Here is a 13,597-nt window from a genome sequence, read left to right on the forward strand (position 1 = left end):
GTTCATGTGCGAAAGAAAAGTAACTGAAGCACTAGGAGTCAGGGCAGATCTGAGATCGTTACCTCTGCCTCAATTGTGCATTATCAGAACTCCCTGCGAAGAAGGGTTATAAACGTTTTGTATATACTTTATACATTTGTGTGTTCAGATGTAGCAGAGCTGAAGCAGTCACTGAAATGTCTCAGCGGAAATAGATTTACCTGCAGTTCCTACAATATCATCTCATGACTTTGCAGTGTGCCACACATACAAATATATCTCACCATATATCCATATCCCAGCCTCGGAAGACATTACCGGGAGGAGGTATAAGAGGAGAGGACTACAACTCCCAGCATGTTCAGGCTGATATAATGTGATAGAGGAGCACATTACAGGGAGGAGGGATAAGATGAGAGAACTACAACTCCCAGCACGTCCAGGCTATTATGTGATATCAGAGGACATTACAGGGAGGAGGTATAAGAGGAGAGGACTACAACTCCCAGCATGCTCAGGCTGATATAATGTAATAGAGGAGCAAATCACAGGGAGGAGGGATAAGATGAGAGAACTACAACTCCCAGCATGTTCAGGCTATTATATTATATCAGAGTACATTACAGGGAGGAGGTATAAGAGGAGAGGACTACAACTCCCAGCATGTTCAGGCTGATATAATGTGATAGAGGAGCACATTACAGGGAGGAGATATAATAAGAGAGAACTATAACTCCCAGCATGTCCAGGCTGATATAATGTGATAGCAGAAAACATTACAGGGATGAAGAATAAGAGGAGAGAACTACAACTCCCAGCATATCCAGGCTGATTTAATGTGATAGAAGAGCACATTACAGGGAGGAAGTATAAGAGGAGAGAACTATAACTCCCAGCACGTCCAGGCTATTATGTGATATCAGAGGACATTAAAGGGAGGAGGTATAAGAGGAGAGGACTACAACTCCCAGCATGTTCAGGCTGATATAATGTGATAGAAGAGCACATTACAGGGAGGAGGTATAAGAGGAGAGAAATATAACTCCCAGCACATCCAGGCTATTATGTGATATCAGAGGACATTACAGGGAGGAGGTATCAGATGAGAGGACTACAATTCCCAGCATGCCCAGGCTGATATAATGTGATATCAGAAAGCATTACAGGGAGGACGTATAAGAGGGCAGAACTACAACTCTATGAAAGTCCCAGGCTGAAATAATGTGATAGAAGAGCACATTACAGGGAGGAGGTATAAGAGGAGAGAACTACAACTCCCAACTTCTCCAGGCTATTATGTGATATCAGAGGACATTACAGGGAGGAGGTATAAGAATAGTGGACTACAACTCCCAGCATTTCCAGTCAGATATAATGTGATAGAAGAGCACATTACAAGGAGGAAGTGTGAGGAGAGAACTACAACTCCCAGCATGTCCAGGCTATTATGTGGTATCAGAGTGCATTACAAGGAGGAGGTATAAGAGGAGAGAACTACAATTTCCAGCATGTCCAGGCTGACATTATGGGATATCAGAGGAAGGGAGGGGTATAGGAGGAGATAACTACAACCCCCAGCATGTCCAGGCTGATATTATGTGATGTTAGAGGAACTTACAGGGAGGGGGTGACGAGGAGAAGTATAAGACCCCCACCCAGCATGTCCAGGCTCTTATTATGTAATATCATAGGACATTACAGGGATGATGTATAAGAGGAAAGAACTACAACTCCCAGCATGTCCAGGTTCTTATTATGAGATATCAAAGGACAATACAGAGAGGGAGTATAAGAGGAGAGAACTACAACTCCTAGCATGTCCAAGTTTATCAGGCTCACCATTTCTCAACTGCTGAACTCTGTCCTGCTTCCGCTGATCATATGATGGGGACATCATTACAGGTCCTTACCACTTCTCTTCTGCACTGCTGAACTCCACCCCTCCTGCACTGATCACATGACAGTGACATCATCACCGGTCCTTACCACTTCTCTTCTCCACTGCTGAACTCCACCCCTCCTGCACTGATCACATGACAGTGACATCATCACCGGTCCTTACCACTTCTCTTCTGCACTGCTGAACTCCACCCCTCCTGCACTGATCACATGACAGTGACACCATCACAGGTCCTTACCACTTCTCTTCTCCACTGCTGAACTCCACCCCTCCTGCACTGATCACATGACAGTGACATCATCACAGGTCCTTACCACTTCTCTTCTCCACTGCTAAACTCCACCCCTCCTGCACTGATCACATGACAGGGACATCATCACCGGTCCTTACCACTTCTCTTCTGCACTGCTGTACTCCACCCCTCCTGCACTGATCACATGACAGTGACATCATCACCGGTCCTTACCACTTCTCTTCTCCACTGCTGAACTCCACCCCTCCTGCACTGATCACATGACAGTGACATCATCACCGGTCCTTACCACTTCTCTTCTGCACTGCTGAACTCCACCCCTCCTGCACTGATCACATGACAGTGACATCATCACAGGTCCTTACCACTTCTCTTCTCCACTGCTGAACTCCACCCCTCCTGCACTGATCACATGACAGTGACATCATCACAGGTCCTTACCACTTCTCTTCTCCACTGCTGAACTCCACCCCTCCTGCACTGATCACATGACAGTGACATCATCACCGGTCCTTACCACTTCTCTTCTGCACTGCTGAACTCCACCCCTCCTGCACTGATCACATGACAGTGACATCATCACCGGTCCTTACCACTTCTCTTCTCCACTGCTGAACTCCACCCCTCCTGCACTGATCACATGACAGTGACATCATCACCGGTCCTTACCACTTCTCTTCTGCACTGCTGAACTCCACCCCTCCTGCACTAATCACATGACAGTGACATCATCACAGGTCCTTACCACTTCTCTTCTGCACTGCTGAACTCCACCCCTCCTGCACTGATCACATGACAGTGACATCATCACCGGTCCTTACCACTTCTCTTCTGCACTGCTGAACTCCACCCCTCCTGCACTGATCACATGACAGTGACATCATCACCGGGCCTCACCACTTCTCTTCTGCACTGCTGAACTCCACCCCTCCTGCACTGATCAGATGACAGGGACATCATCACCGGTCGTACAGCTCTTGCACTTTAGCAGATTATGGTGCCCAATTTTTTTTAGGTCCCAGAAAGAGGACATGTCTGGGGAAATGAGAACGTATGGTCAGCCTAAACAGACTTTAGCTTTAGTGTCCCTTCAAGTAAAATGCTTCCCCTTAACATCACTTTGTTTATTTTTTATTTCTAAGAATGTGAAACATTCTGCGCTGGTTAATTCCTTTGTATATTTGTACTTGTATTTATTTTATATTTGTACAGTGACTGTAGCTCAGTTCTCCTGATACAAAGCTCCAAATCCCCTGCACAGAGACAGAGCTATCCGTGTAGCTGCTACTAGGGGAAGCTTACTGCAGACTATTCATACATTGACCTTACATTTTCACAGTATGTAGTGACCCCTTTTGCTCCCCATTGGGGTGAGGAGCATAAAAAAGTGCAGGGGTCAGAATATTATCCATTTACTTCTAGGGAGGGAGATATATTAGGAAGTAAAAAGGTAGTCCCACCATTAAAGGCTATGGACACCTTTGGGGACAATTTTTTTTTATTATTGCATTGTACTCATTTGGAGCTAAAAAAAAAAAAAATGTATTGGTCTTTATTAAAAAATGTTGTACCCCTGTCTCTGTGCATCCTAGAGTTTATCTAGTATCAGGATTTGAATTTTCACTCAGTTCCGTCAGGCAGCTCAGCTGATGGCTTCTTCTCTTGGACCTCCTCAACATTCATTAGAGCTCAATTCCTATCTTACTGATAAAAATGTGGCTTAAATAAGTGTTTATGACCTTTTAATCATTTTGAGATAAGGTTTATTAGATGACGGGCACAAAAATTAAAGTAAAAAGTACAATTCACACAATTAGACAAAAAAAATTAACCCTTTGTGACAGAAAAACTCAATATCTTTAATAAAGACCAATTGAAAAATGCAACCATCCAAAAAATTGCCCCGAAGGTGTAAATAGCCTTCATATATTAAATTCACTGTATAGATCATAAAATGAAGCATATTTCCCATTTACCTGTTGTTATAAAAATGATCTAGTGAAAAGTTATGACATTTACTTACATAATATGGCGCCACCTGGTGTTCACAGTGCATAACAATGTGCACTTCCATCTACTGAGCAGGGTGCTGGTGGTCACACAGGCAGGTCTTTGAATAGTGATCCTTATTTCACCGCAGGGCAGCCAATAGAAATAGCTTTCTGCCAGGGATCTGTCAGGGATGGCGCAGGGCCTCTGCAGTAGTATAGCGGTATAGCTGAGGAGACTCCTCCTACTGGAGTGGTACACCGTTGGCAACGGTTCTGAATTTGCCATGAACAGCACTTCAGGACTTTCTAGTTAGAAAATAATTCGCAAAAAAGTAACTTGTATTATTAAGAGCAGACATTTATGTTAAGGCACTGTAGTAGTAGGATGGCTACTTGCATAACCCCAAAAAGGAGGACATCCTAGGGGGCCACGCTTTTCCCTCTAAGCCACGTCCCCAAACCCACTAAGCCACTCCCTCTCCCGCAGTAATGTTGCAGACTAGGGTGACTAGATGCAGGGCCTTCTGTGATGCAGGGCCTTCAGTAACTGTTTCTCCCCAAATCAAGATTCTGCCGGGCAAGGTCCAGGTAAATGGAGGAGCGAATGAGAAGCGGAGAGTGGGTGGAGGAAGTAGCCACTTCTTTACTATGTGTGCATTATGTTCTATATTTGGGGGGGGGGGGGGTTTACTTTCCTTCATGTCTGGAGATCCTCCAAAAATAAAGGAAGAAACGCGGAAACAAAAACGGACACGGAACAACGGAACCCCTTTTTGCGGACCGCAAAAAATGTGTTTCGCAAAATGGGGTTCCGTTGTTCCGTGATTCGTTTCCGTTTTTGTTTCCGTGTGTCTTCCTTTATTTTTGGAGGATCACCAGACATGAAGGAAACTAAAAAAAAAGTCTAAGTCAAGTTTGCCATGCAAATGATAGGAAAAAAACGGACGCGGATGACAATCTTGTGTGCCTCCGCATTTTTTCACGGACCCATTGACTTAAATGGGTCTGCGAACCGTTTTCCGTGAAACAAATAGGACAGGTTATATTTTTTTGACGGACTGAAACCACGGATCACGGACGCGGATGACAAACGGTGCATTAGCCGAGTTTTCAACGGACCCATTGAAAGTCAATGGGTCCGCAGAAAATCACGAAAAACAGAACAACGGACACGGGACACAACAACGGTCGTGTGCATGAGGCCTTACTGAAATAAATGGACTTTTGAACGATATTCTAATTTTTCGAGTTTCACCTGTATGTACTGAGGCCAGCAGCCTCTAAAAGGGCGGACTGCAGGGTGTCCATCCAAGCCTTGCGCTGGACGGAGGACCAGGATCCAGAAAACCGGACTGTCCAGCCCGAAGCCAGACGCCCGGCCACCCTATGTAACAGGTTGACCTGCAATTTTAAGCAAAACCCCTGATTATACACCATAAATATCATGCGTTGTGCTAAAAGACAAACTCAGCTCTGCTACAACACTACGTAGATCTCTAAGCAGATAAAGCACATCATCTACGTGGACATGTACTTATGAGCCCAGCGATCCCCTCCCCCAGATGGAAAAACCACCTGAACCCTATTGAGCTGCTATAAACACTTGAAGAAGGTTTCAGACCAATGAATTTCACTCTTTCCTGTTTTTTTGTAAACCCAGTTTTGGAGATTCTTGCGCTCGCCCACAGATGATTCACCCACTGTTGACAAAACACAACTTTTTGGTTATAGAAAACTTTCCATCGTGTTACTCACAGGTTAAGCAGTTAAGTTTATTGTGTAATTCCTGCTATGGGGGGAAATATGCTATTTATCCCGTTGTTTTCCTTACTTTTCTGCTTTTAGTTTCTGTGGGTCTTTACGTTCACGATGCACATTGCACCACATTAAAGTTGCTAGTTGTGTTCTGTTCACGTGTCAGATCTTACACGGATTTTGGCACGGTTACAAGTCCTACATCCTTGTGAAATCCGAATTATATGCATGTGAACAGGTTTTCAGAAAATACATTTGCATGCATTAAAAAATTTCCGCATGGATCTCCCCTAAGGTACTTTACATAAAGATTTAACGTTTAGTGTTCTGAAGGAGTTAGAGAGGAATTGTCAGCAGGATTAGCCATATTAAACTAGGTATATTGCCTTTTAGGGTTGATCCCACTCATTAAAATGAAACCATTAGACCGTTCCAGAGAAAACAGAGTTTAATTCCATAAGCAAATTATGTTTCCAATGCACCAAGGGGCGGAGAGGGGACATGGAAAAAGTAGAGGAGCTGAGGTGCCCCGAGGGGCTAGGGCCCACCCCTCGGTGCACTGAAGCCTTAATTTGCATATGGAATTAAATTCTGTTATCTCTGGAACAGTACAAAAGATTTGCATTTTAATCGTCAGGATCCACCCCAACAGGCAGTAACCCTGGTATCATAGAGCTGATCCTGCCGACAGGTCCTCTTTAAGAACCACATTTTATTTATCCCTAGGCTTAACATGTACCAGTTGATAAAATCTTTAGTTTTACATGTAACTTAATGAAAATTTTCAATATTTTATTAGCATTTTCTGAAAACTGACAGTTCCCCTGTCTAATAATATTCGGAAACCACCTTAGCACCACCAGAAATCTGTGTATGGAAGTATAGTAAATACAAGACAGGGAGGAGGGGGATGCAGCTGCAGCTTTTCTCTGAAGTCTATGAGACAGATCTCCGGCAATAGGCTGCCCATTCAAAAGTCATGGAAAGTTTCAACTGAATGGGACTGAGCTGCTATACCAGACACAACCTGATTACAAAAGGGGCGCTATTTCTGAGAGGAAAAATCGGACTCTTTATTCTACTTTCCTGCGTCCCCTTAAAATAATCAGCAACAATAGAGGCTCTGTTCACACCAACCTCTCTGCCTACGTCTGACATTCCCATGTTGGGCTGCACATGTTATGGACATAATTGTAATGGAAGTCATAAGTGGATCCAAACATTAGATGCACAATTTATATATATTCATCCAGCTAAAGAAAAAGCTAACAAAAGTTAAAGGGGTCGTCTCACTTCAGTAAGTGGCATGTATCACGTAGAGAAAGTTGATACAAGGCACTTACTAATGTATTGTGATTGTCCATATTGCTTCGTTTGCTGGCTTGATTCATTTTTCCATCACATTATACACTGCTTGTTTCCATGGTTATGACCACCACTGATGGATTGCAGGGTGGTCGTAACCATGGAAATGAGCAATATATAATGTGATGCAAAAATGAATCCAGCCAGAAAAGAGGCAATTTGTATAATAACAATACATTAGTAAGTGGTTTCTATTAACTTTCTCTACTTAATAAATTCTATTTGCTGAAGTGAGACAGCCCCTTTAATGAATTTCTCCTTTAATGGTATCGAATTGTATCCACCTGCCATAGGGAGCAAATCGTGGAGCAGAACACACTGTGTTAAACATCGCTGCTAACAATAGTGAGTGGAAACGATATTAAAAATTAATAGAATGGCCAATTGCTCTCTTGGATTCGTTCCAGCATGGCTGTAAATTCCAAGAACTGAATAATTTGTTACATTAGTGCGATTTTTTTTTTTAACAATTGTCTTTTAGAATTAAATCCCTAGAGAGTTCGGCCGCAGGGCTCATGCGCGCGGCGCGTTAGATCTAAATTGTGATTGCAATCAACAGGAAACAACAGTGCAACAACTCTAAATCCTGACACCTCCCATATATACCCAATATATATTGGTGGCCCTGATAATTGTGGCAACCGGCCCTTTACAATTTCACAACCTCTGAACCTCTTGGGAGTGACCAGTTCAGTATATCAGGCTCACTGGTTCCTGTCACTAAGGTTTCTGGGACATTCTTCCTGTGTTCTGATTCTGGGCTCTCAAGGTCTTTTGTTACTGCTGAGACCTCCAGCATAAGGCCAGCTCCTCCAGGGTTGCTGCTCCGAACTCTAGATGGTTCCACCTCTGTATCAGTGCTTCAATGTGGGTATGTCTTCCCCACCGAAACACTGCACTGATTCCAGTTCTCTCCACCCCAGCACCCTCTACACTATAATTGCAAATGGCTCTGTTCTGTTTCTGTCTCAAGGACCTTCACAGGGTAGGAGGGGTCTCGTGACCAAAAGGTCCTGCTGCCTGTACACAAAGCCGTAACATAACTCAGTTTCAACACTAGGTGGCAGCATGTCAATAAACATAATAAACCATGCATTTCTCAGGCTGTATGAAATGGCTGTTCATTACAGTAAAACACATTCATGAGTATTAAATCAAATATAGTCAACTATATACATATCAGTTACCAATAGGCATTTTTAGAGGGTCTCTCCGCGCTTTATAGGCATATTTGGTCAAGGTACAATTTGGAGCTATTCCGAGCTGTAATTCAGCAGTCACGGCAGTTCTTATCTCACTCCGTCCATCTTGGCTTGTTCCATTACATGTCGTATTACACAGATATTCTCCAGTTCGAGAATTGTTTCTAATTGTTTCACGTTTGGGCTGACCCACCACAATAGCAGAGGATCCTCTGGTGGGCCTAGACTCTAAAGCCATAGAGGGCCCCAAGGGTCCAGGACAAAAATACTCATTTGGCTGTCTTTGGAGCCAATCAATTTGCCACTAGGAGCTTTTTCTTTGATTCAAAACCCATTACAATATATTGATGAATGATGATATGGTGGATGAGCCTCAAGAATAAATTCTTATGGTGGGCCCAAGGAACCCTAGTCTGATGCTGCTTCTTATACTCTGACCGATAGAGTCTCTTTGGTCCTGTCCCAAGGAGCTGTAGGGACTTCATGTGAAACCCCCAAAAAAACTGTGCAATATGCATGAAGTAAAACATTGGGGCAGATTTAACAATCTTGTCTAAAATATAGCCAGTGTAGAAATCTGCCAAATTCCTCCCAGTGGCTCGGGATGGTGCATTGCTAGACACTTTTGTCTAACTTTATACCATCCTTTGGTTGGGTTACTTTGCAACAAAATTTTATGCCAAAATGTTGGTGCCTAATGGTGCATCTTAGACACCACCCCTTTGTTTTGGACTACTTGCTTTATGGATAAGTCTAAAATAAAAAGGTGCCAAAATGTGGCAAAAATTTGCCAAATTTTGTGATAAAACCATAGGTCAACAGCAACATTTTGGTAGGTAATTTAACTAAACTGCAACATTTTTTACCATAGATTTTTGGCTTGTGTCAATATAGTCTAAGGTCACTCTCGGGCAACAGTAATGCTTACGAATTTTACCATCCATAGAATAGTTGCAAGACTCAAACTCCAAGTGAGCTGAACTTAGATGACCACAGAACCCAAGTTCATCTGAACTGAGAGGACAATCCAGGTCTTGCAGCCTTGATCAGAATGCTGTGAATTAACCCTATGGCTGAATTTGTCATAGTTATTGCTAGGAGTTTGAATCTTATTTTGTAAAATACAAAAATAAATGACTGTACTATAAAAAAGCAACAAACATTGTAGCACAAACCATGCCAAAAGTGGCCAGTGTCAATATGGCCTAAAGCACCAAATTAAGAGAGGATCTATACAAAAAATCTACTTAAAAGGCAGCAGATAGAAATTGTTCCTTAGGTAAAGCGTTTTCTACAGCCAGGACACGACTAGAAATTAAACTGAATTGGATTAAGTTGTTAGGAAAATATTGATAACATGAGACGAAATGTACGTACGCGGCTTTCTAATTAAGATGAGTGTTATTCTCGCAAACACCTCCATAGCCTCAAGGGGCATCACCGAGCAAATCTGGATGATAACGAATACTCACAACATAATTTTCATACAAATCTGAGCTATTGTTAGATGCGTCTCTGGTCCACAAAAAGAACGGCTCTAAAGGGCATGTTCACTTTTGAAACTCTTTTTCACTGCTCCAGTGCATCTAAAATGTACAAAAAAATTGTAGCTTTGCAAAAACTTTTAACTAAAGTCCTTCTATCGTTTTGAATATACAGCTCCTACACAGATCTGCGTCTTAATGATTACAAACTGCTGTAACATGGTGGCTGGTAAAGTATTGGAGGGCAGTGGCGTACCTCCAATAGAGGCAGACCACGCAGCTGCTATGGGGCCCATGGGAAAAAGAGACCCACAGTGAACCGAAGGCCCCGCTCATCACTGTCCAGTTCTAGTATGGTATACCTATCAGCATAGAAAGCTAAAGGACCTGTGATGATGTCATCACATGTCCTTTAGCTTTCTATGCTGATAGATATACCATACTGGAGCTAGACCGTTGTTTCATTCCGTGTCCGTTGTTCCATTTTTCGTGATTTTCTGCAAACCCATTGACTTTCAATGGGTCCGTTGAAAACTCGGCTAATGCACCGTTTGTCATCCGCGTCCGTGATCCGTTGTTCCAGTCCCTCAAAAAAATATAACCTGTCCTATTTTTTTCATGGAAAACGGTTTGTGGACCCATTCAAGTCAATGGGTCAGTGAAAAACGCGGAGGCACACAAGTTTGTCATCAGCATCAGCGCGTCCGGTCTGTTTTTTTCCTATCATTTGCATGTCAAACTTGACTTAGACTTTTTTTTACTTTCCTTCATGTCTGGTGATCCTCCAAAAATAAAGGAAGACACACGGAAACAAAAACGGAAACAGATCACGGAACAACGGAACCCCATTTTGCGGAACGGAACACAACAACGGTCGTGTGCATGAGGCCTTACCTGCATTTTGTTGGCCTAAGGCCAGAAGAGGGAAATCTGGGTAGGATCCCATCCAAAAAAGGTCACCTCGTGACTGGTAAATAGGCTCCCACAACATCCCCTTTAAGCCTGTTCTGCTATAGTGTGTTATTTATGATTTTCAAGGAAAACACTAATTATGTCTTTTGGCTCCTGAGGGATATGTTAATGGGTTGAGCGATTCATTCAGTGCAGGTAATAAAACTTATTTCAATAATCAACACAAATTTTATAAGAGTATATATGTGTGATAAACGATCCTTACAACATAAAACACATTGGCATGAAATAAACAAGATTTTGGCAGCACGCCTGGCATCACAGATGAAGGCACACCCAGGAATAATCTTCCAGAGTTGGTCTAAACAAGTCAGTGCAGTAAGGAGACTGCTTTGATTCTTCTTTACTATTTCTCTGAAATCAGTGGAGTAAACAGGAGAGGAGATCTCATGGGAAGGATCAGAATGCCCCCCATTATGGTGCCAGGTTTTGTCACCTGTTGTTTCCCTCCTCAGAGCTCTCCCCATGACCCCTTTGTCAATTCTACACCCACTTGTGTACTCCATAGAGAGAAGTCCTGCATATGTTTTTGCAAAGACAATAAGTCTGACCAGATTGCGCCCCTCTCCGTTCAATTGCCCCACAGCATCCGAGCAGTAACCCAGTAAATCACTGCAAATGGTTAAGTTAATGCTAGAGATGTATTGTTAAAGTTTAGTGTCCTGGAGCAAGGGTACTTTGGAGTATGGATGTTTGCGGAAATTTGCCCTGTTGCTACTACGCGAAGCCATCAGGTACCTACTTTATTGCACTTTAAAGGGTTACATACACCATGATTGATGCTGTTGTGCGCACTTATATTGTTTTATATCATTTAACTGGATTTTATATGTTCATTGTAAAATATCCTGTTCATGCACTGTGAAAGCGTTAAAAAACAGCCAGCTAATACTGAAATACTTTGGGACTTTCTACCTATGTAATGAGAAGTTAGAAATCTTCCATAGTTACTATAAGAGACTATGCAACATTTTAAAGAAAGAAAAATAACCCACTGATCTTTTGATTGTCTGGCTTAGCTCTGTTGTTTATGTTTGAAGACATTAATATCTGGAAAAACTGCTTAGTCATTCCCATAGATTTGCATTGAAACTCTATACAAGTCTATGGCAGACTGAAATTGCAACAATGTTTTCATTAGGCTGTGCTTCTCCACTTCTAGTTGAGTTAAAATATTACTGTAAATTTGGGACGCTAACCATTTTAAGCTGTCACCATCGCCATGTTCACTAAAGTACCTTATTTCCAGCAGTCTTCTTTTTACTTTATTTCATTTTGTCCTTTTGATATAAAAGTGCTTTTTATGATATGGTAATGAGGGTCCAAGGTGCCCAGAGGGGCGTTTTTTTTTTCCTTCTCCGGTGCCCAGTGACGCCCCCCTGCAGTGTCCAAGAACGCCTCCTGATCCTCAAATAACCTCCCACAGCCCTGGCAAACGGTTCCGCCTCCCCCCCCCCCCCCGTCATAGTCTGCTTTCTAGAAATGCCCCGTCCTTCTTCCTGTCGACGGCCAGAAAACTCGCGCAGGCGCAGTACCGCCTGCGGCCTGCGCAATCATCAACCTCCTCAGGGCAACAGCGCTCAGGTTATATCACTGGGCTCAGCGCATGCCCAGTGAGACTTTTGAGGCTGTTGCCCTCAGGAGCTTGATGATCGCGCAGGCCGCAGGCGGTACTGCGCCTGCACAAGTTTTCTGGCCGCCGTCAGGAAGAAGGACGGGGCATTTCTAGAAGGCAGACTATGACGTGGGGGGTGGGGACCCGGAGAGGGAAAAAAACGCCCCTCTGGACACCTTGGAGCCTCATTAGCATATAATAAAAAGCACTTTTATATCAAAAGGACAAAACGAAATAAAGTAAAAAGAAGATTGCTGGAAATAAGGTACTTTAGTGAACATAGGCGATGGTGCCAGCTTAAAATGGTAAAAGCAGATTCCCTTTAAAAAGGTTGGGAAGGATATGCTAAACACACAGTGACAAATAGTTGTCAGTAGTAGCAATGAACGTTGCAGGTAATAGACTGAAATAAACCCGCAAATCCAAATTGCCATTTGTGCCCAGACTTAAAGGGTGCACAATTGTTACCACTGATAAAAGGCTACAACATAATTCAGGGTATAGTTCCACTCCATCTGTGCTTCAGTAGCCTATCTTGACATAACCCGACTGACTGCACAATAAAATCCCGTAGCAGTGTGACACGTAGACCGCAGACCATCCGCTATTGCTGCATGTTGGCACAGCTGGAGTTCAGCTAAACCAAACTTCTTAGTTAAGGGTTAAACTAACAATCCCTGCCACTAGATGTTCATTTAAAATGGTTACTACCTATGCCAGGGGTCAGCAACCTTCGGCACTCCAGCTGCTGTGAAACTACAACTCCCAGCATGCACACTTGCTTGGTTGTTCTTGTATATTCCATAGAAGTGAATGGAGCATGCTGGAAATTGGAGTTTCAGAACAGCTGGAGTGCCGGAGGTTGCTGATCCCTGACCTATGCTATTGCTCTCTATGCCGTGTCTCAATAGTAAATCATCCGGAGCCCTACAGCAGAAGCATAGTGTAAGCTATATCAGAGCAGCATCACGCCACCCCGCAACGTGTATGGAGGCAGCGCTCCGGCACTAGTGAAGCAACCGCCAAAACTCAGGGTATTTAAACCTAAAACCCCTCCCATTGCAAGGGAAGCCACGCCCAC

Source organism: Bufo gargarizans, chromosome 7 (genome assembly GCF_014858855.1).
Source record: "Bufo gargarizans isolate SCDJY-AF-19 chromosome 7, ASM1485885v1, whole genome shotgun sequence".
Lineage (NCBI taxonomy): Eukaryota > Metazoa > Chordata > Amphibia > Anura > Bufonidae > Bufo > Bufo gargarizans.